Source organism: Erinaceus europaeus, chromosome 13 (genome assembly GCF_950295315.1).
Source record: "Erinaceus europaeus chromosome 13, mEriEur2.1, whole genome shotgun sequence".
NCBI classification, from domain to species: Eukaryota; Metazoa; Chordata; class Mammalia; order Eulipotyphla; family Erinaceidae; genus Erinaceus; species Erinaceus europaeus.
Genome location: NC_080174.1, coordinates 89,896,516 through 89,921,194, shown reverse-complemented (window position 1 = coordinate 89,921,194; position 24,679 = coordinate 89,896,516). Strand labels below are relative to the sequence as shown.

Sequence of the window (24,679 nt, the reverse complement as noted above, 5' to 3'; positions counted from 1 at the left end):
CCAAAACAATCTTGAGAAAAAAGAACAGAACCGGAGGCATCACACTGCCAGATCTCAAACTATATTATAGGGCCATTGTCATCAAAACTGCTTGGTACTGGAACATGAACAGACACACTGACCAGTGGAATAGAATTGAGAGCCCAGAAATGAGGCCCCACACCTATGGACATCTAATCTTTGACAAAGGGGCCCAGACTATTATATGGGGGAAGCAGAGTCTCTTCAACAAATGGTGTTGGAAACAATGGGTTGAAACATGCAGAAGAATGAAGCTGAATCACTGTATTTCACCAAATACAAAAGTAAATTCCAAGTGGATCAAGGACTTGGATGTTAGACCAGAAACTATCAGATACTTAGAGGAAAATATTGGAAGAACTTTTTTCGGCATAAATTTTAAAGACATTTTCAATGAAACGAATCCAATTACAAGGAAGACTAAGGCAAGTATAAACCTATGGGACTACATCAAATTAAAAAGCTTCTTCACAGCAAAAGAAACCACTACCCAAATCAAGAGACCCCTCACAGAATGGGAGAAGATATTTACATGCCATACATCAGATAAGAGTTTAATAACCAACATATATAAAGAGCTTACCAGACTCAACAACAAGACAACAAATAACCCCATCCAAAAATGGGGGGAGGACTTGGACAGAATATTCACCACAGAAGAGATCCAAAAGGCCGAGAAACACAGGAAAAAATGCTCCAAGTCTCTGATTGTCAGAGAAATGCAAATCAAGACAACAATGAGATATCACTTCACTCCTGTGAGAATGTCACACATCAGAAAAGGTAACAGCAGCAAATGCTGGAGAGGGTGTGGGGTCAAAGGAACCCTCCTGCACTGCTGGTGGGAATGTCAATTGGTCCAACCTCTGTGGAGAACAGTCTGGAGAACTCTCAGAAGGCTAGAAATGGACCTACCCTATGACCCTGCAATTCCCCTCCTGGGGATATATCCTAAGGAACCCAACACATCCATCCAAAAAGATCTGTGTACACATATGTTCTTGGCAGCACAATTTGTAATAGCCAAAACCTGGAAACAACCCAGGTGTCCAACAACAGATGAGTGGCTGAGCAAGTTGTGGTCTATATACACAATGGAATACTACTCAGCTGTAAAAAATGGTGACTTCACCGTTTTCAGCCAATCTTGGATGGACCTTGAAAAAATCATGTTGAGTGAAATAAGTCAGAAACAGAAGGATGAATATGGGATGATCTCACTCTCAGGCCGAAGTTGAAAAACAAGATTAGAAAAGAAAACACAAGTCGAACCTGAAATGGAATTGGAGTATTACACCAAAGTAAAAGACTCTGGGGTTGGTGGGTGGGTGGGGAGAATACAGGTCCATGAAAAATGATGAATGAATTAGTGGGGGTTGTATTCCTAAATGGGAATCTGGGGAATGTTATGCATGTAAAAAAAAAAAAAAAAAAAGAAGTAGAAACGCAAAACAGAAATTGACTGAGTTTGGAGTATGGCACCAAAGTAAGAAAGCATAAGTATACTAGAGTTTGCAGTGAGTACCTCCCTAATACTTCCTCTCCACTTTTCCAAGCTTTGGGTCCATGATTGCTCAACAATTTGTTTGGCTTTGTATGTTAACTCTCTTTTCAGTCACCAGGTTCCAGGTGTCATCAGGATGCCGGCCAGACTTCCCTGGATTAAAGACACCACCAATGTGTCCTGGAGCTCAGCTTCCCCAGAGACCCATCCTACTAGGGAAAGAGAGAGGCAGACTGGGAGTATGGACCGACCAGTCAACGCCCATGTTCAGCGAGGAAGCAATTACAGAAGCCAGACCTTCTACCTTCTGCAACCCTCAATGACCCTGGGTCCATGCTCCCAGAGGGATAGAGAATGGGAAAGCTATCAGGGGAGGGGGTGGGAAATGGAGATTGGGTGGTGGGAATTGTGTGGAATTGTACCCCTCCTACCCTATGGTTTTGTTAATTAATCCTTTCTTTAATTAAAAAAAAAAAAAGAAAACTGAGAAATGTTAAAAAAAAAAAAAAAAAAGAAAGGGTGGTTCTCAGACCAAAAAAAAAAAAATTATGTAAATAGACCACAGTGTTAAGCAATGCAGGGGACCTGGTATAATAACCAACACCACATCAGCCCCATGAGAAAGTCAGACATCAAAAATGACAGCAGCAACAAATGGTGGATAGGTTGTGGGGACAACAAAGGATCTCTCTTGTACTGCTGGTGGGAATGTAAACTGATCCAACTCTTGTGGAGAGCAGTCTGAAGAACCCTCACAAGACCAGAAATGGACCTTCCTTATGGACCAGTCATTCCTCTCTTAGGGCTGGACACCTAGTCAGTCACACCCATCCAAAAAGATATGTGTACATCTATGTTCATAACAGCACAATTCATAATAGCCAAAACCAGGAAACAGACCAGGTCCCCAAGAACATTCTCAGATGAACGGCTGAGAAAGCTGTGCTATACATACACAATGAACACTCAGCCATTAAGAATAATGAACCCACCTTCCCAATACATCCTGGATGGTGCTAGAAGGAAATCTATTAAGTGAAATAAGTCAGAAAGAGAAACATCCATATTGGATGATCCCACTCATATACAAAAGTTGAGAAACTAGAACAGGAATGAGGATACAAAGCAAAAATTGCAGTATTGTACCAACATAAACACTTTGTGGGAGTGTTAGGGTAGATTATTAACAGTGGCATGGGGGTAGGCATGGGGGTAGGGACACAGACTTTTAGTGCCAGGGAGGGTGTTAATATACACTCCTATTAAGTTAAAGTCTTATAAATCACTAAACTATTGAGGAGTAAAATATATTGAATATCTTAGAATTTGATGCATACACCCCAGTTCTGAGTAGACAATCCTTCAATCTAAACACTTAGATTTTCACATTTGTAACCTCATTAAATTTTCAGAGTGGGCTTAAATTAATACATTTCTATTAATTAATTGTGCTTTGAAATACTAAATCAGGGTTAGCACAGAGGGTTAAGCACAAAGACCAGTGGAAATTTCCCAGTTTGACCCCCAAAACCCCAGCTGCAGAGGCATCATTTCACAAGCAGCAAATTAGGTCTGCAGGTGTCTATCTCTCTCTCTCCCCCTCTCTGTCTTCCTCTTTTTCCCATTTCTCTCTGTCCTACCAAGCAAAGATGACATCAATAACAACAATAATAACTACAACAATAAAAACAAGGGCAACAAAAATGGAAAATAAATAAGTCAAGAAGAAAGAAAGAAATACCACATCATCAATAATCTTAGACCAGGATGGCTAGAAACAACTGGTCTTGTCAGTATTTAAGATACAGTTATTTGTAAATACCATTAAATGGCATAAATCATAGTAAGGTCTTATATGGTACAGGAAATCCTTTTTTTTTTTATCCAGAGCAAAGCTCAGCTCTGGCTTATAGTGGTGCTGGGGATTGAACCTGGCAACTTTGGTGCCTCAGGCACAAGAATCTCTTTGCAGAACCATTCTGCTGTCTCCCCAGCCCTGGTACAGTATATCCTAACCATGGGGTCACCAGATAGCCCCATCATCTGGGACTCTAGTCAGGGAATTCTAAGAACCCCACATAGACATGATAGTCCCAGACCTCTAACAGATCTCTACTCTCTCCTCCATCTCTGGTCATCTCCATCAGGAACAGCATCATGGAACCTCTTGTGGGTCTCTACAGGACCTTGCCTTCAAAGTGGAACAACAATGGTAGGGACTGCCCCACTTTCCAAAGGGAGACTGGGTTAACATACTGTGCCACTCATGGAAAACTTGACCTGAAATGACTGCAGCCTAGAATGTTCCTACATATGACTATGAAATCAAGCTCAGACCTCCAGGGATGCAGAGGTTACACAGGCTCCTGTGCTGAATATGGGTCCCAGATCAGATCAATGGGATTTATTGTTAGTGGGGTACTTATATTTACTATTTATTGCTAGAGGGTAGATAGGATAATGGTTATGCAAAGAGACTCTCTTGCCTGAGGCTCCAAAGTCTCAGATTCAATCCTCTGTACCACCATAAACCAGAGCTGAACAGAAAAGATCCTTATTTGTGGAGTAGACTCCCCTTTGAAAGCTCAGGGTTTACATGCCATAAATCCCAGGGTTCCCATGTTCAATCCCCACCCCCAACTGCCCACACACAGGGGATGGGTGGTGTGGGGATGGGGTCTCAGTCATCAAAGAGAGCTGGGTAACTTACCTGCTGTGAGGAGGTTTGCTGGCTCCTCTCAACTGGAGGGGCTGGAGCAACAGGCAGGAGACTTCCCAGAGCTAGAAGATTCTGTCTCTGGAGACAGAAGCCTGAGACTTTATATCTGTCTCCAACCACCTCCCCACCCTTTGAATTCTGACTGCTGATAGGAGAGCAGGACAGCAGAGTGGATTAAGGAGTGTCAATGGGTGTATCTGCATCAGACTTCTCCCTGGATGACTTGAATGAAGACTTGCTCCACTCAGACCAGAGGAGGGGTGTGGGTGGGGCCAATTCAGATTCACAGCTTCATTCTCAGGCAGTGTGGAGTTTCCCAAAGGCAGGCAGGCCGGCAGGCAGGCAGTCCGGCAGTCCTGGCTGTGGATGTCACCCATGCAAGAGTCTGAGCTGTCACACTGTCACAGAAAACACCTTAGCTGACCACATGTGGGCACCACTTTGACCACATAATATACACATTTTCACACATAAAGAGGTCCTGGAGAGGCATTCTGAGGGGCAATGAGTGGGCTGTTGGGTTCTCAGCAAGGGAACACAAATTTTTACCACAAGCATCTCATATGCTAGAGTGATTATCTGTCTCTCTCCCAAGACTCGAGCCCGAGCACTGTGCCATGTCCGCTCTGCTTGGCGCCCCCAAAGCTTGGCCTCACTAATAAAGGATACTATAACTGTCAGTCCACACATGAGTCTAAAATCTGCTAGTGCCCCCATGAAGGAAGTAGAAAAAAATTGCTGGAATGAATTATAACTATTTTTCAAGTTTCTTTGTTGGGGTATTAATAGTTTACAGTGGCCAGTAAAATGCAATAGTTTGTACATATGTAACATGGTCAGTTTTCCACATAACAGCTCGAACCCCACTAAGTCCTCCTTTGCTGTCTGTTCCAGGACCAGAGCCCTGCCTTCCACCCCCAGAGTCTTTTACTTTGACGTAAGACACCAATGAATTTTAACTATTGATTTAGCCCACTGCATTTAAATTGTTAGGTTCGGTAATCCAAGAAATTCACCAAGAGACCAGGGTGATGTAAAGACAAAGAGCTTTATTTACTAGCTTGGGATAAGGGCTAGGGCCCAGACCTCACAGCTGTTTGGGTGTTCAACCCCTTATCTAAGTCTTACTAGGGTTTATATACAATTCAGAATATAAGGTACATGACAGTGTTACAACTTTAATTTTCCATTACATATGTATGGGGGGAAGTGAGCTTTTTTTTTTTTTACAGCCCTGTGGTTATCTTCTTATCCTGCCTCTGGATTCTCGAAGGTGTGTTCTTTTGTTATGATTCCTTGCCTCTGGGTTCTGTAGCTGCAGCCTCCAATTGAATTGCTTTCTCTAATTGTTTGTATAGCTTTCAGTCCAGGCTTGCCTTTCCTTTAATTACCAGTTTTACACTTATTTTTCAGCTCATCTCTACACAAATACTTATCATTTCAACATGTAGTCAATTTGACATAACTGAGCCGATTTTATAGCTTTAAACACTGGAAAAAAAATACCGGGCATAATTGTTCAAAGTCTGGCATTTGGTTGACACTTCAGGCAAAGTCAGTTGAGCTGATAAGTTTCCAAGAACTCAGCAGGCACTGCAGTTAGTGACTGTTGTTTCAGACAGCACAGAGGTACAAACACGCTGATGGCGGCATCATGTTGCCACAGACATGTGGTTGTTGCCATGACCCATCTCGAAGACTGTCGCATTCTTAGAAAAGGCAGGTGTGTGCTCTGTCCTCTCAACTTGCTCTCTAGTCATTTCATAGCTTTGGACACTTTGAACTGTCTCTGGACAGTTACTTCTGATTGATTTTTCCAGAATTAACGCCTCCCCATCAGCTATGGTCATATTCCAGACTTACTATTCATGTGAACATGGCCCTTTTCTGTGCAACTTTCTTTCATTCTTTCTTTCTTCCATTCTTCTCTTTCTTTTTTATTACCAGAGCACTGCTCAGCTTTGGCTTCTGGTGGTGTAGGGACAGAACCTGGGACTTCAGAGCCTCAGGCATGAGAGTCTCTTTGCATAACCATTATGCTATCTACCCCCACCCTTCTGTGCAGCTTTCTATGAAGTTTTAAATGCTGCTTTGAAAATAGGCACAAATAATTAGAATTATTGCTCAGACATTTTACTCTCATTTAATACTAGTACTAAATGTGGGAGGTCTGCACAGCTTTAGCAATATTCCTATGAGAAGTGTTAACTTGGGAGGAGCAGGCACCTGGGTTAAAATATTCCTATAAGGGACTTCCAGAGGAGAGGCTACAAAGGAGCAGCAGATGTGTTTCTCTCCTCTCCCCTCCCGGGTCAACTAGGAATACCAAAGGAGGCCACCTGGGACCACAACAAGACAGGACTAGAACCACTTCAGGAAGCCACTAAATCACTGGTGAGTGCAAACACAGGTGGCTCATGGACAGAGAGATACCAAGGTAGAGATTAAGCGGCTGATAACAGTCCAGCAGTTTACCAGTTGAGACTCCACCTCCAGTCTGTTTCACCAATAAAAAGACAGTTGAAGGGAGGAGAGGACTTCCCAGAGACTCACCAAATGCAACTGTGAGTCTCCATTGCTACTGCCCTCAGAACCTGGAGCAGCAGGGAAGCCTTGTATTGACACCAGGGGACAGAGCACTAACCAGGAAACTTAGGAGATAGTCTATACGTCTGTGGCCTAGCAGTGGAGCTGTGAGAGTCTCTTTGCATAACCACTGGATTAACTATGCCCCCACCCTGCTGTATCTCTTGGTCAGAAGTCAGTGATTAAGCTAGGAAGCCTACTTATAGTTTAAAAGCCCTCAGGCTCCCATAGTGGAATTCCAAGGGGATTAACTTCAGCCATTGTCTCCTGGTGTGCACATCTGCATGTCTTTTATTTATTTATCTTCTTTTTTGCCAGAACACTGATCAGCTCTGGCTGATGGTGATAGGGGTGATTGAACCTAGGGCTTTGGAGCCTCAGCCATTAAATGTCTCTTTGCATAACCATTATGCTATCTACCCTCTGTGCTCAACTGATTCCCTTTTTTTTTTTGCCTCCAGGGTTATTGCTGGGGCTGGGTGCTTGCACTATGAATCCACTGCTCCTGGAGGCCATTTTCCCCATTTTTGTTGTCCTTATTGTAGTTATTACTGTTATTGTTGTCCTAGGTGTTGTTATAGGATAAGACAGAGATAAACCAATAGAGGGAGGGAAGACAGAGAAGGAGAGAAAGATAGAGAAGACACGTGCAGACCTGCTTCATAGCCTGTGAAGCCACCCCCTGCAGTTGTGTAGCAGAGGGCTTGAATGGGGATCCTTGTCTAGTCCTTGTGCTTTGGGCCACTTTTGCTTAACATGCTGCACTATCACCTAGCCCTCCAACCTCTTTTTATGGCAATAACAGTTGAATGGAAAAAGAGATACTTGGGTTGCTTATGCAAAAAGACCCTTGTCCCTGAGGGTCCAAAGTTCCAGGTGCAAACCCCAGCACCACCATAAGCTAGAGCTGAGCTGTGCTCTGGTCTCTCTGAGTATCTCTCTCTTGTTAATGTAAATTAAAAATTACCTAAATAAGATACTATGTAGGAATTTGTGCATAGCTGGCCTTCCCACAGGGTGTGGGGAGTAGTTGTTGATGTCCTTGCAGAGAGTTTCCCCTAAACAGCATGCTAATACTGCCTCACCCTTGACTGAGATTCTCATGATCTCAACTCAGATTCTTGACTCAGGTTGGGAGCTAGGAAGGACCTGATAGTCAGGTAGAAAATTTAGTCTCTCTGTAGGTGGGGAGCCAGGGGCTCGAACCAAGATCCTTACACAATTACTTGCACTTTTTGCCACGTGGGCTTAACCTGCTTTGCTACCACCCGACTCCTGGTCATCTCGATTCTACGTCCAACAACCATTTGGTGCTGTCTTCACTGTACTTACTTTGCCTAGTGCTCCAGGTAGTACAAATAAGTACAAATTCTGCAGATGAGGAAGTATAAGGAGAGTCAGCATTTAAGTGTAAGAACAATGATTTTGGGCACTGTAAGATTTTCTAGATAATTTTTATTAAATTTAATTGGTTTAGTATATATATGTATATATATTTTTTTCCAGAGAAGCATTCAGCTCTGGCTTGTGGTGGTGTGAGAGACTGAACCTGGACCTTTGAAGCCTCAGGTCTGGAAGTTTATTTCCATAACCATTATGCTATCTCCTTCACGCTCTTTCCTTTCTTTCTTTTTTTTTTTTTTTTTGGTTATCCTCCTCCTGTAAGAACTACGGGGGTTTTCAGGTGGAGGAAAACAAATACCCTTGTATTTATTTTCACTTTTTAAAATAATTTAATTTTTTATTGGGGAATTAATGTTTTATATTCAACAATAAGTACAATAGTTTGTAAATGTATAACATTCCCCAGTTTCCCATTTAATAATACAACCCCCACTAGGTCCTCTGAATCCTTCTTGGACCTGTATTCTCCCCACCCACCCCAGAGTCTTTTGCTTTGGTGAGATATGCCAATTCCATTTCAGGTTCTATTTGTGTTTTCTTTTCTGATCCTGTTTTTCAACTTCGGCCTGAGAGTGAGATCATCCCATATTCATCCTTCTGTTTCTGACTTATTTCACTTAACATGAATTTTTCAAGGTCCATCCAAGATCCGATGAAAATGGTGAAGTCACCATTTTTTTTACAGCTGAGTAGTATTCCATTGTGTATATATACCACAACTTGCTCAGCCACTCATCTGTTGTTGGACACCTGGGTTGCTTCCAGGTTTTGGCTCTTACAAATTGTGCTGCCAAGAACATATATGTACACAGATCTTTCTGGATGGATATATTATGTTCCTTAGAACATATCCCCAGGAGTGGAATTGCAGGATCATAGGTCCATTTCTAAATAATTTAATTTTTATTTATAAAATGGAAATGCTGGGATTCGGGCAGTAGCACAGTGGGTTACATCCAGGTAGAGCAAAGCATAGGGACTGGCGTAAGGATCCCAGTTTGGGCCCCTGGCTCCCCACCTGCAGGTGAGTGGCTTCACAAGCAGTGAAGCAGGTCTGCAGGTGTCAATCTTTCTCTCCCCTTCTCTGTCTTCCCCTCCTCTCTCTATTTCTCTCTGTCCTATCCAACAACGATGACAACAGTAGTAACTACAACAATAAAATAACAAGGGCTAAATAAATAAGTAAATATGAAAATTTGGAAATGCTGACAAGGCCATAGGATAAGAGAAGTACAATTCTCACCACCAGAATGCCATATCTCATCCCCTCCCCTCTTTGTGTGCTTCTAATTCTGCTTCTAAATCCCCTTCTGTTTCATTGGTTTAATCCCTCTGCTTAACACTGTATTCTATTTACATAACCACTGTTAACTAAGCACCACCCTGCCTGCAGGGCATTGGTTTAATCCCCACTGGTTCATGATGTTTTGTGCTCCGCCTCCTCTCTTAGTACACCCTGATTTGCACCAGTCTCATTTCGCTCCACCCTCTCTGTCACATCCAGTTTCCACCCTACTTAGCGAGTATATATAAGGACAGGATTGTGATTAGAGATAGCTTAGTTTAGATTGTGCTGCTTTCCACATGAATAAGAGATACTGCTTTCCAGCACAGCCATGAATCCATGGTCATCTGTCTCCCACCTATGAAGCTAGCCCGGCTCTCCTCTAATAGCTTTCCTATATTCTTTTCTTAAAAATTTTGTTTTAATATTATTTATTTATTTATTGCATAGCCAGACATTGAGAAGAAGGGGGAGACAGACAGGGAAAGAGACAGAGAGACACCTGCAGCATTACAACACCACTTGCAAAATTTTCCTTCTGCAGACTGGGGGCTCGAACCCAGGTCCTTGAGCACTGCAACATGTGTGCTCAACCAGGTGTGCCACCACCTGACTCTCTAGCTTTCCTATATTCTTTATCCCTCTTGGAGTATGGACCCAGGGTCATTATGGTATACAGAAGGTGGAAGGTCTGGCATCTGTAATGGCTTTCCCACTGAACATGGGCATTGACAGACAGGTCAATCCATACTCCCAGCCTGCCTACCTCTTTCCCTAGTGGGGCATAACTCTGAGGAAGTTAAACTCTTCTATTTAAAATTTTTATTTATTTTAATGAGAGAGAGAGAGACTGATCAGAGTACTGCTTTACTCTGGCTTATCTTGATGTTTGTGGTTGAAAGCCTCCAGTATGGAAGTATTTTACATACCACTGTGCTCTCTCCCCAGCCTCTTACTCTTAAAATTCTTATATCCCAATTAGTGTTATCACTGAGACTCAGTGTCACCATTCTTGAATGTTATGTTATATATATAGATACAGATATACCTAGATAATGAGAAATGGTGTGTGTGTGAAGCACATATAATTGTGAGAGTTTTCTCTACATCTGGTGGAGAGATGGGTCTTGAACCCAACTGGGATCTCTCAGGTGATAATTGAGGTCTCTACTTGGTATGCCCCCAGAAAGACCCTGTGAAATAATTTTTGAATACCAAGACATAAGTCATGTTGTAAAGTGCAACTTTGTCATACCCACATATTGAGTTTCAAGCCCTAACAACACAGATAGACGTGAAAAGGGAAACTTTATGGGTGTTATTCTGGTGCCTTTATTTTTTTCTGTCTAGAGAATATAAATAAATAAAATTGTTCCACTAGGAATAGTGGAATCATGCACAAATGAGGTTTCTTAGAATACATACTTCCTTATACTGAGAGTCTTCATTTTCTCTCTTTTTTAAAGTAGATTTTAAAAATATTTGTTTATTTAATATAGGATTGAGACCAAGAAAAATGGATGGGGCAGGGGAGATAGAAAGGGAAAGAATTAGATAGAAACCTGTAGCCTGGGAGTTGGGCTGTAGCACAGTGGGTTAAGTGCAGGTGGCGCAAAGCACAAGGACCGGCATAAGGATCTTGGTTCGAACCCCGGCTCCTCACCTGTAGGGGAGTCACTTCACTGGCATTGAAGCAGGTCTGCAGGTGTCTGTCTTTCTCTCCTCCTCTCTGTCTTCCCCTCCTCTCTCCATTTCTCTCTGTCCTATCCAACAATGACAACTACAACAATAAAACAACAAGGGCAACAAAAGGGAATAAATAAATATTAAAAAAAAAAAAAAAGAAACCTGTAGCACTGCTTCACATTTCCTGAAGCTTTCCTCCTGTAGGTGGGGACAGGGGGCTTGAACTGGGTCTTTGCACACTATAAAGTGAACACTTAACCAAGTCTGCCACCACTTGCCCCCCCCCCCAGCCTTCTTTTTCTCTCTACACAGCATTCTATTTGGGATGAGCAATTCTTATGTTGATTAGTGACATAGAACTGTTGAAAATGTTTTAATTTTGGCAGATAAAAGTAATGACATTAATCCAGTATTCCTATTGAGAAAGATGTCTGTCCTGGGATTCAGAGACCTAACATAATTCTGCTTGGTTTCCATGTGTGCTTTTTATTGCCTTTGTCTAAGATATTATAAAACTCAGTGAATCTAAAAGGGGGTGATAAACTACAGTTACTCTTTTTTGAAAAAAAATGAAACTTTATTGTTATAATATACAGGTATTTGACAGTCAGGTATTGTGAGCAATTTTTAATTGCCCGGTGACTAAACATCTTGGTTAAAGAGACTATAAATTTATTTCTGCACATTTACTGTGGTTGTTCATGATACTCTACTGAGTAGTGTGAGTATATATATTGCTGATTAGCACTTTGATGTATAGCATGTAAATATGTTTTCTTATTTTTTACTGTATCTCTTTGTCTTGGTGATAGGTCTTGTCATCATACCAAATGTTTTCAGTTTGATGTAGTCTCAGTGGTTCATTATGCCATTAATTTACTTATCTTTGATGTTGAACTTTGGTCTGTGAAAACATTACAAATCAGATATTATGTCCTCTACTGAGGATAATTTCTATAGATTTTTTGGTTCCTGGTCTAATATCCAAGTGCTTATGTATTTTGAGTTGACCCATGGTGTCATGTGATGGTAGTTGGTTTTTGTATGCATGTGGTGACTGACTGATTTCCCAAACATCATTTTTATAGGGACTTCACCTATTTATTTTTAGCATCATTTTCCTGCTATAAGCATGATATTAGGGCTTTTGGTGGAGATTGCATAGCATGAATATGCCACTTAAAAATGGTCATTTAGTTTTGCTAATTATTAATAATTAACCAGTAGCCAACATCCCAGTACCAGCCCCTGGAGCCCCACCTACAGTGTACTCGCTTTACAGGCTGTGATGCAGGTCTGCAGAGTCTATCTTTCTCTCCCCTCTTTATCTTTCCCTCCTCTCTCCACTTCTCTCTGTCCTACCCAACAACAATAATAACTACAGCAATAAAACAAAAAAGGCAACATATGGGAATGAATAAATACATATAAAAAGATTCAAATGTATTATAGTGGTAAAGTAATTAGTGACTTCTTGGTGTGGAAAAATAAACCATCCATCATCTTTTTAAAATAAAATTTATTTATTTATTAATGAGAGGGATAGGAGGAAAAGAGAAAGAGCCAGACATCACTCTGGTACATGTGCTGCTAGGGATTGAACTCAGGATGTCATGCTTGAGAGTCCAGCACTACATCCACTGAGCCACCTCCTGGCCCTCATAAATCACATATCATCTTGACTTTAGTCATTTTCTCTGTTGAGATATATTTTCAAAACTATTGCTAGAGGTATGAAAAATTTGTAGGTACATTTATTTCCACTGTCCACCTCTAAGTTTTATCACAGCCATATTTACAAAAGGAGTTCAGGATCTAAAAGTGGATATTTTCTCTTATGTATCTAAGTGAAGTATATTACCATTATTCCATTATTATTGTTTTTAAAATATTTATTTATCTATTCCCTTTTGTTGCTCTTACTGTTTTATTGTTGCTGTTGGATAAGACGGAGAGGAATGGAGAGAGAAGGGGGAGATGGGGAGAGAAAGACACCTGCAGACCTGCTTCACCACCTGTGAAGCTACTCACCTGCAGGTGGGGAGCTGGGGGATCGAACCAGGATCCTTACACCAATCCTTGTGCTTTGTGCCACCTGCGCTTAACCCACTGCTCTACCACCCGACTCCTTCTAATATTATTTTTAAGTGGTGTTTTTAAGTTTTATTATCTTTATTTTTTGGATAGAGCCAGTCATAAATAGAGAGGGAAGGGGGGTGATAGAGAGGGAGAAAGATGCCTGCAGCTCCTTTTCACCACTCACAAAGCATTTCACCTACAAGTGGGGCTGCGTCCTTGAACCTGGGTCTTTGAGCATTGTAAGATATGTGTTCAACCAGGTGTGCCACTGCACAACCCTTCAATTTATTCTATTATTAATCCTGGAACTAGGAGATAGCTTAATCCAGAGAAATAATTTACAGTGAGTGAGGACCTAAAGTTTCCCTACCACCACATGGGTGTGTTATACAGAAAGAAGAAATGTTACAGGTGATTGTGTGGTTCTGTAGTCTCTCTCCTATTTTCTCTGCCTACATATCTCTCTCTGCCTCTCTCCTTCTCTATCTAAAAAGAGAAATATGCTTTGTCATCTCCCTCATGTGGTGCTACAAACTGAAGGCTCTGTTTACAGCAAGCAGTGCTCTCCTCACTCCAGTCCTGGCAGATTGGTAATAACTCACTGCATTGAATAAGACCCCACAAATGTGTCCTGGAGCTCCACTTCCCCAGAGAGCCACCCTACTAGGGAAAGAGAGAGGCAGGCTGGGAGTATGGATTCAGGATTCAAGGCCCATATTCAGTGGGGAAACAATTACAGAAGCCAGACCTTCCACGTTCTGCAACCCACAATGACCCTGGGTCCATACTCCCAGTGGGATAGAGAATGGGAAAGCTGATAGGGGATGGGATATGGCGACAGGGTGGTGAGAATTGTGTAGAGTTGTACCCCTCCTATCCTATGGTTTTGTTAATGTCTCCTTTCTTAAATAAATAAGAAAAAAGAAAGAAGCAAAGAAAGAAAGTGGGTTTGGGGAGACAACATTCTTTGCATGCAGAAGGCTTTTATGCTTGAGGCTCTACAGTTCTAAATTCAATTTGTAGCAACACCATAAACTAGAGTTGAGCAGTATTCTGTATCTCCTTTATCTATATTTCTTTAATAATAACAAAAACTATGAATATGGTCTGGGAGGTGGCACAGTGAATAAAGTGCTTGACTCTGAAGCATGAGGTCCTGAGTTCAAGCCTCAGCAGCACATGTACCAGAGTGATGTCTGTTTCTTTCTCTCTCTCCTCCTATCTTTCTCATCAATAAATAATAAAATCTTAAAAAAAAAAAACTATTAATATAAAATGGTTCTGGAGCCGAGTGGTAGTACAGCAGGCTAAGCGTATGTGGTGCAAAGCACAAGGACCCACTTAAGGATCCCAGTTAGAGCCCTCAGCTACCCACCTGCAGGGGGTTCATTCCATAGGTGGTGAAGTAGCTCTGCAGGTGTCTGTCTTTCTCACCCCTCTCTGTCTTCCACTCTTCTCTTGATTTCTCTCTGTTCTACCCAACAACAGCAACAGTAATAACAACTACAGTAATAACAACAATGATGATGATAAATGGCAAGGGCAATAAAATGGGAAAAAATTAAAACCTAAATAAAAAAATAAAATAAAATAGTCCACAAACAGCAAAATAGCTCACTCAGATAGTTTTAACTTTTAGCAGTGTAGTGCACAGTCTTCATTTCAGACAGAACCCTACCACATGACAGGCAGTTTCAGTGTTTGGGTATCTTTCTGTCTTTTTCTTTAAAATCCTTTAAGGGTCTGGGAGGTGGCATAGTGGTAAAGATTTGGACTCTCAGGCATTAGGTCCTGACATCAATCCCTAGCAGCCACATGGGCCAGAGTGATGTCTGGTTCTTTCTCCTTCTATCTTTCTCATTAATAAATAAATGAAGCATCTAAAAAAATAAAATATCTAGGAATAAACCTAACCAAAGTAGTGAAAGACTTGTATGCTGAAAATTATGAGTCACTACTCAAGAAAATTGAAAAAGACTCAAAGAAGTGGAAAGATATTCCATGATCTTGGGTTGGAAGAGTTAACATCATCCAAATGAATATAATACCCAGATCCATCTATACATTTAATGCTATCCTCATCAAGATCCCAAGCACATTTTTAGGAGAATAGAACAAATGCTACAAATGTTTATCTGGAACCAGAAAAGACCTAGAATTGCCAAAACAATCTTTTTTTTAAAGTTTTTTTTTAAAGATTTTATTTATTTATTCCCTTTTGTTGCCCTTGTTGTTTTATTGTTGTCGTTGTTGGATAGGACAGAGAGAAATGGAGGGAGGAGGGGAAGACAGAGGGGGGAGAGAAAGACAGACACCTGCAGACCTGCTTCACCGCCTGTGAAGAGACTCCCCTGCAGGTGGGGAGCCGGGGGCTCGAACAGGGATTTTTACGCCGGTCCTTGCGCTTTGCGCCACATGCGCTTAACTCGCTGCGCTACCGCCCAACTCCCCAAAACAATCTTGAGAGGAATGAACAGAACTAGAGGCGTCACACTCCCAGACCTCAAATTGTATTATAGGGGAATTGTCATCAAAACTGCTTGTACTGGAACATGAACAGACACACTGACCAGTGGAATAGAATTGAGAGCCCAGAAGTGAGGCCCCACACCTATGGACATCTAATCATTGACAAAGGTACCCAGGTTACTAAATGGGGAAAGCAGAGTCTCTTCAACATATGGTGTTGGAAACAATGGGTTGAAACATGCAGAAGAATGAAACAGAACCACTAATTTTCACCAAGCACAAAAGCAAATTCCAAGTGGATCAAGGACTTGGATATTAGACCACAAACTATCAGATACTAAGAGGAAAATTATTGGTAAAACTCTTTTCCACATAATTTTGAAAGACATCTTCAGTGAAACAAATCCAATTACAAAGACTAAGGCAAGCATAAACCTATGGGACTACATCAAATTAAAAATGCCTCTGCAAAGCAATAGAGACTACTACCCAAACCAAGAGACCCCTCCCAGAATGGGAGAAGATCCTTACATGCCATACATCAGGCAAGAGGCTAATAACCAGAATATATAAAGAACTTGCCAAACTCAACAACAAGACAACAAATAACCCCATCCAAAAATGGGGGGAGGACTTGGACAGAATATTCACCACAGAAGACATCCAAAAGGCCAAGAAACACATGAAAAAATGCTCCAAGTCTCTGATTATCAGAGAAATGCAAATAAAGACAACAATGAGATATCACTTCACTCCTGTTTGAATTGTCATACATCAGAAAAGGTAACAGCAGCAAATGCTGGAGAGGTTGTGGGGTCAAAGGAACCCTCCTGCACTGCTGGTGGGAATGTAAGTTGGTCCAAACTCTGTGGAGAACAGTCTGGAGAACTCACAGAACTCAACACTCAAGGGAGTGTTGTTGCGCAAAACTGTTGTGTGCAGAGGGTGGGCAGCATAATGGTTCTGCAGAGAGATTTTCATTTCTGGGGCTCCTGAGTCCCAGGTTGGTGTCAGCACCCCTTTGCCTCCAGCCACGTTGAGTCCTCACTGCTTTCCAATCCTTCTACCTGTCCCCTTTGAATCAATCCCTGGATCAGCTGTGATAGACCACAACTAACTAAAGACTCACCTCATGTGTTCCATTCATCTCTCCTTTTTCTTTTTCAATTTTTCTCCATTTGTTGTTGTTATTGTTGTTGCCCTTGTTGTCATTACTGCCATTGTTGCCATTGCTCTCATTGTTGGAAAGGACAGAGAGAAATGGAGAGAAGGAAGGAAAAGAAAGACAGACCCCTGCAGACCTGCTTCACCGCCTGTAAAGCAAATCCCTTGCAGGTGGCTTCACATCCTGATATGATGAGAACTTAACAGTCTTTTGCACTGCTCAGGACATGTTTGACCACACTGTTTTGTATCCTAGCACCTGGTCTTTAAGAAGAGAGAAAGAGAGAGAGAGAAGTTATTGATCCACCTTCAGTACCCCAAAAGAATTTTGGTCCATTCTCCCAGAGGTCCATGATAGAGGGAAGATGACCAGAGGGCTCTGGACTCCAACTCCATCAGGACCCAGAGAGAGAATAGCAAGAAAGGAAGAGCATTTGGATATAGTAATAGGTGTAGGTGTGGCTTGGAGAGGAAGAGATAGCATAATAGTTATGGAAAAAGACCTTCACGCCTGAGGCACCAGAGATCCCAGGTTCAATCCCCAGCCCAATGATAAGCCAGAGCTGAGCAATGCTCTGGAGGGAAAAAAAAAAAAAAAAAAAAAAAAAACAAGAGTGGTCCAGGAGGTGGCTTAGTGGATAAAGCACTAGTCTGTCAAATGTGAGGTCCTGAGTTGGATCCCTAACATCACATGTACCAGAGTGATGTCTGGTTCCTTCTCTCTCCTCCTATCTTCTTTTTTTCTATCTTCTTTATGAATAGAAAAAAAAAGTTTTCCTATGGATTGGAAGGGAAGATGGGACCATGAGAAAAAAGGAAAATATAAGCAATTAGTTGTAGAAATAATAATTAACCCATAACTGCAACCTTGTGAGAACTGCTGTGGATTCTAGTGGAGGGAATGGGGACACAGAACTCAGGGAACAATGTGGAATTATACCCCTGTTATCTTACAATTTTGTATACCAATATATATATTTTTTTAAATATGGAACGCTTCACGAATTTGCGTGTCATCCTTGCACAGGGGCCATGCTAATCTTCTCTGTATCGTTCCAATTTTAGTATATGTGCTGCCGAAGCGAGCACTTGTATACCAATATTAAGTCACTAATAAAATTGAAAAATATTTCAAGATAAAAAAGAAAAGAGAGAGTGAAGTTACTGGGAATGGGAGGAGGGGGAATGTGTAAGTAAACATTTGTGGGGCCGGGTGGTAGTGCACATGTTAAAGTGCACAAGGACCCAAGTTTGAGTCCCTGGTCCCTACCTGAGTGGAAAAGGTTTGCAAGCAGTGAAGCAGATCTGCAGGTGTCTCTCTGTTCTCTCCCTCTCCATCTCTGGAAAAAAATATATATGCAGAGAGACAGAGAGAGAGATGGAAAGAGGGAGGGGAAGTGGGAGAGACTAAAATAAAACCAAGAACCTCTGGGCCTGGGTTACATCTTTGGAGCTCAACCCATTGATGGTTCAAGCCTGCGCCCTAGTGGTGATTTCATCAATTTGCAGGAGGCTTTTGGTTTTGCCGCTTTTACATCTTTTTTTTTTTTTAATTTTTTAAAATTATTTTTTATTTTGCACCAGAGCACTGTTCAGCTCAGGCTAACAGTTGTGCTTATGTTGGTGTGGTGGATTGAACCTGGGTCTTTGGAGCCTCAGTCTTGAGAGTCATTTTGCATAACCATTATGCTATCTACCCTCTGCCCTTTCATCTATTTTTTAAGTGTGTGATTTGTAGTGGTTCAGGAGGCTGTAAGACAAGAGGTCAGGTGGTGACACACTAGGTTAAGCACACATGTCCTCATGTGCACAGAATCACACTAAAGGAAGCAAGCCAGACGGAGAAGACTTGATCCTATGGAGTGATCTCACTCACAAGTAGGCACGGAGAAACAATGAAGGGCAGGTGGGGTGAACCATATATGTGCACCTGTTACCATACAAGAGGACCCAGGTTCAAGGCACCGCTCCCCAACTGCATGGCGGGTGGAGCTTCACAAGGTCTGCAGGTAGCTTATTCTCTCCCCTCCCCTCTCCATATCTCTCTGTCCTAACCAGTAAAATGGGGGGATGCTAGGATTGGAAGTCAGGAAGTAGTGCAGCAGGTTAAGCTCACCTGATACAAAGTACGTGGACCAGCTTGAGGATCCGGGTTGGAGCTCTGCTCCACACCTGCAGGGGGTTGTTTCACAAGCTATGAAGCAGGTTTGTAGGTGTCTATGTTAGCTTCCTGTTAGCCTGAAGGCCTGTTGATGACTATTTGTGTTTACCCTGATGTTGTCACATCTCCTTGAAGCTGCATACACAGCACAACAGAGAATAAAAAGAAGTTGACATGTTTGGTATAATGCATAACTATTAGTAATTTAAAAAAAAAAGTTCATTGTGGTCCTGGAAGTGGCATAGTGAATAAAGCACTGGATTCTCAACCATGAGGTCCTGAGTTTGATTGTCTGGTTCTTTCTCTGCCCCTATCTCTCTCATGAATAAATAAATAAATTGATTAATTAAAAAATAGTTCACCAGAGAAAGAACAAGCATTATAAGTAGGGATTCTCCAACAATCATGAGATCTTGTAACCATTATTAAAACAAATAAATACAAAATTTTTTTTTTATTATTATTTATTTATTTATTGGATAGAGACAGAAATTGAGAGAAAAGGAGGTGATAGAGAAGGGTATAGATAGAGACACCTGCAAACCTACTTCACTATTTGGGAAGCTTTTCCTTTGCAGATGGGGCTGGGGGCTTGAACATGAGTCCTTTCACATTGTAACATGTACACTCAAGCAGGTGTGTCACCACCCAGTCCCCAAAATTTATTTTATAAAGAATGTACAACTGGGTGAGGATAGATAGTATAATGCTTATGCAAACAGTCTCTCATGCCTGAGGTCTGAAGTCCCAGATTCAATCCCTCAGCACCACTGCTTCTATACCAGGGAAGCCATACCTCTGAATATTCCATAAACGATAGGAATATGAGTATGTACTTTGATTCTTTGTCTTAAATTCTAATATATGAAATAAATTCACTTTGTACTGAGAATTTACTGATGTCAACAATGAATGGGCATGATAAAATTAATAACGTTTTTTTCACATATAAAATCACTGGCATTAGAAAATTTATTCCTGGGAATTGGGCAGTAGCAAAGTGGGTCAAGCTCAAGTACTGACGTAAAATACAAGGACTGGCATAGGGATCCCGGTTTAAGCCCTCGGCTCCCCACCTGCAGAGGAATCACTTCACAAGTGGTGAAGAAATTTAGAAGGTGCTTGCATTTTTATCTCTCCCCCTCTCTGTCTTCCTCTACTTTCTCCATTTCTTTCTCTCCTATCTAATATTGACAACTTCAGTAAGAACAGTAATAATAACTACATTAACAATAAAATATTTTAAAAGATAACCCTTTATTTAAAAAAGAAAACAATTCTTATCCACGTAGACATTTTAGATGACTTTATAGACCTAGTAAGGAACTTGAATGCCAGGCTAGCGTGGGGGTGCCTCTTCCTGAGTGTGTACTCTCTGGATTGGAGAGAACACAACTGGAGCCAGCCTGGGCTGCTACTCACTAGGCGACATGAGAGAGATGACTTAGGAACAGACTCGTGGTGGTGTGGCAATTCGATTCCTTATTGATCAGGTAGCACAGCCCTTTAAAGGGCAGACCTGGAAGTAGCAAATTGGAAATGGAAATGGCTAGTAAAGGGGTGGAGAAAGGAAAAAAGGGACTGGAAAGGTAGGAACTTCCTTAGCAATTGTTGCAAGGGTTTTAACCGCTAGGATTAATAATACTACCCTGCAGGCAGGGAGGGTCTTGAGGCTAGAAAGAATATAGATCAAAGGAATGGGATGGGTGGGAATCTTTTAGGCAAAACAATGATTATGTAGATAATAAGGGAGCAGGCCATAGTATGAGGAATGCAGGGTGCTTTGTGAGGCAGGGAATCTGATGAGAGGATGGATGTCCCCTCAAGTCAAATCCTGCCAAGCTCACCAACATCCTCACAATTTCCCAACAAGGAAAAATGAGAAACCTTCAGAAACTCTTCAACTTCATCCTAAGACTGTCTTAATTCATGAGTCCTGAGGATCTGGGAGGCTGCTAGGATGATCTCTTCTCCCTGTTGATGGCTCAGTTTCACAAGCTGCACAGCCTGCAGGAGCTCTATGTGACTTCTCCCATCTCTCTGAAACACCACCTGGGCCAGATGTTCAGGTGTGTTGGTGTAAACCAGGTTACAGATACTTAAGGGGCTGGAATGGGGCATTGTTGGCACAGGGACCTAGCACAGAACTTGTCAGCAGGAGGCAGTTATTGGGCAGGGAAGGGGGGAACAGTGCTTCTGACTGAGGGGAACTTCCTCTTCCTCCAGCATCCTCCATGTTTACCAGGACTGACTTCCTCAGGTGCCTGGTGACTCCCTTGGAGACCCTCTTGTATCTAACCACTCACGCCTAGAGCCTGACCTCCTCTATGTGACCCAGTGCCCAAGCATGACTCAGCTCAAGGAGCTGTGTCACAGACGTACTGCTATGCCTTCTGCTCTTGAACCCCTGTAGCTCCTGTTGGAGCAATGCACAGCCACCCTCCAGCACCTGGACTTGAGCCTGAGTATGGTTCTGGACTCTGAGCTGGCCGCCTTCTTGCCTGCCCTGAGCCACTGCTCCCAGCTCAGTACCCTCAACTTTCATTGAAATTACCTCTCCTTGCTCATGCTGAAGGAGCTCTTGAGGTATACAACTGGCTTGCCCACTCAGAGCCTCGAGGTGATTTCTGATCCACTGGAGAGTTATACATACGCCTTGGGCCATCTTTGACCCCATTCAGTTTGAAAGTATCCATTATGAACTGGTGGATGTTCTGTGGGAATTGGGACAGGCTAGGCTCATCTACTTCACCACCTCTGTCTGTCCACACTGTGATGTGATGACCTTAGAGAAAGGACAGCCCACTCTTATCTGGTCTGACTTCTGTCAGCATGAAATTGAAGTAGCTTTTTCTTTTTGAGGATAAATGAGGGAAACAGCAGTTTCAGACATGACACATGCCCATAGTTTATGGAAGGGATCAGCGGGACATGAACTACTTAACAGGATAAATTTAGCAGCCCTACATTAACAGGATAAATTTTGGAGACAGGAAGATGTGTTACTATGGACATGTGACCTCTAGGATCAGAAGTGACCATTTGAATGTCTAGAAGGGGGCTAGGGCTGGAGATGTCCTTGTTAGTGTGGCCTCACTGGAGAAACCTAAGAAAATGTGGATGACAAAGAGTATCTTACTATTCACACATGGTGTGTCCTCCATGATTTGGCTACCTCTTCACCCAGTTTGTATCTCAGAAATCTCTTGTTCCTGATGAGATATAAGCACTGCATTGTCCTTGATAAGTAAGACTGAGCCTCACCCACTCAGTTTTCATTTCCATCCAGGAGTTGTAGGTAGTTCTTTCTTTCTCTCTTTCTTTCATTTTTGCCTGAAGTTTCTATGTTTGTTTGTTTATTGTTGTTGTTGTTATTGCTGTCTTTGCTGTTGGATAGAACAGAGAGAGGAGGGAAAGAGAGGGGGAGAGAAAGTCTGACACCTGCAGACCACCTTCACCACCTGTAAGATGACCCTCCTGCAGGGTTTGTTGGCTTTATATGTTAACTCTCTTTTCAGTCACCAGGTTCCAGATGCCATCAGGATGCTGGCCAGGCTTTCCTGGACTGAACACCCCACCAATGTGCCCTGGAGCTCTGCTTCCCTAGAGACCCACCCCAGTAGGGAAAGAGAGAGGCAGATTGGGAATATGTACTGACCAGTCAATGTCCATGTTCAGCGGGGAAGCAAACACAGAAGCCAGACCTTCCACCTTCTGCAAGCCACAATGACCCTGGGTCTGTGCTCCCAGAGAGATAGAGAATGGGAAAGCTATCAGGGGAGGGGGTGGGATATGGAGATTGGGTGGTGGCAATTGTGTGGAGTTGGATCCCTCCTACCCTATGGTTCTGTTAATTTTTCCTTTCTTAAATAAAAAATAAATTTAAAAAAGACAAGTAAAAGTAGGAAGTAACAGAATAAATAAAAATACAAGTCCCTAAAAAAAAGAATGTACAACTGGGCAAGGATAGATAGTATAGTGGTTATGAAAACAGTCTCTCATGCCTGAGGTCTGACGTCCCAGGTTCAATCCCCCAGCACCACTGCTCTGGTTTTAAAAAAAAGGGAGTCAGGAGGTAGCACAGTGGGTTAAATGCAGGTGGCGCAAAGTACAAGGACTAGTGTAAGGATCCTGGTTTGAGCCCCTGGCTCTGCACCTGCAGGGGAGTTTCTTCACAAGCAGTGAAGCAGGTCTTCAGGTGTCTATCTTTCTCTTCCCCTTCTTTTCTTCCCCTCCTCTCTCCGTTTCTCTCTGTCCTATCCAACAAGAATGACACTAATAGTAACTACAACAATAAGACAACAAGGGCAACAAAAGGAAATAAGTAAATATAAAGTAAAATAAAATGAATCCATACAACCTCGTTTCTACTTGCAGTTTATAAAAATGTGAGGGAAAAATGAAATTCAGGGGACAATTCAGCTAAAGAGTAACAAGATTAAAAAATTTGGGAAGTCATCACCTCATCCAAACTAAAATAAATAGCACACATCAAAGTTCCACACTTAGAAAACATGCAGTGGTGAACTTTTTTTAGCACATTGCCATGCAACAAGGACTAACATTCAAGCCATACTCTCTTCCTGCCGGAGGAAATCTTCACAAGCAGTGAAACTATGCTAATGATGTTCTTTCCTTTTCTCATCTCCTCTCTCTCTCTCTACCTGTCTTTGAATATCCTTCCATCCTAGCAAAGTAAACAAATGTTATTTAAAAGTCTGCAGTTTACACCAAAGTGAAAGAATGGGGGGATGGGTAGAATACAGGTCCTGGAAAATGTTGACAGAGGACCTAGTAGGGGTTGTATTGTTATGTATAAAACTGATAAATGTGATGCATGTACAAACTATTGTATTTACTGTTAAATGTAAAACATTAATCACCCAATAAAGGAAAAAAAATTTTTAAGTGTGCAGTGGAGAGACCATCCAGGATCTGTGCACTGTACGCATCACAAAAGCTATGTCCTTCTTGAAGGAAATATGCTGAGGCTTGACCACCTACTTTCATGGAAATACCTTATCTTGCTGAAACAGACTGAAGGGGATATTCTGATAATAAGCAGACCCCTCACCCTCACAAGATTTACTCCTGTCTGCACTGAATACATCCAGTCAAAAATATCTCTAAATGGGTCATAAACCCTGTGCCCATGGCAGAAATAGATAACACAATATACATATAATTTTATTTGGATTTATTATTGGATAGAGTCAGAGAAAGTGAGAGGAGGGGAAGATAGAGAGGGAGAGAGGCAGAAAGACACTTGCATCACTGCTTCACCACTAGGGAACCTTTCTCCTTGCAAGTGGGGACAAGAAGCTGGAACCTGGGTCCTTTTGCAGTGCAGTGTGTGTGGTTAACCAGTTGTGCCACCACCTGCCTCCCTCCATACAATTCATAAGACATTGTCACTTTGGGCTTCTCAGCTCCCCCTCCCCAGGTAGAGTCTTCTTCAATCCTGGATGGGCTTCCTAAGTTCTCCTGGCTACTTTGTGCTTCTCAAGTTCTTTCCTGGTTGCTACTAAACTTTCCTTTGTCTACATTCCTGACTCTACTTTTACCACTTAGTGTCTTGTTGTATGCTTCACATTGGTTTGT

The 24,679-nt window shown here is 42.0% G+C and overlaps 1 protein-coding gene, 1 long non-coding RNA gene and 1 other non-coding gene across 6 annotated transcripts in view; 2 read left to right on the top strand and 1 right to left on the bottom strand.

Annotated features, from left to right (window-relative positions):
• LOC107523368 (zinc finger protein 709-like) overlaps positions 1 to 24,679 on the top strand; it is a 486,341-nt gene that overhangs the window by 326,955 nt on the left and 134,707 nt on the right. The window lies entirely within an intron of this gene.
• The window catches only part of LOC132532454 (uncharacterized), a 242,782-nt gene that overhangs the window by 98,082 nt on the left and 120,021 nt on the right, over positions 1 to 24,679 (top strand). The gene's annotated exons all lie outside the window — the stretch shown is intronic.
• On the bottom strand, positions 17,900 to 18,006 carry LOC132532478 (U6 spliceosomal RNA). Its single transcript, XR_009544433.1, has one exon. It is a non-coding gene; the product is annotated as a U6 spliceosomal RNA (small nuclear RNA).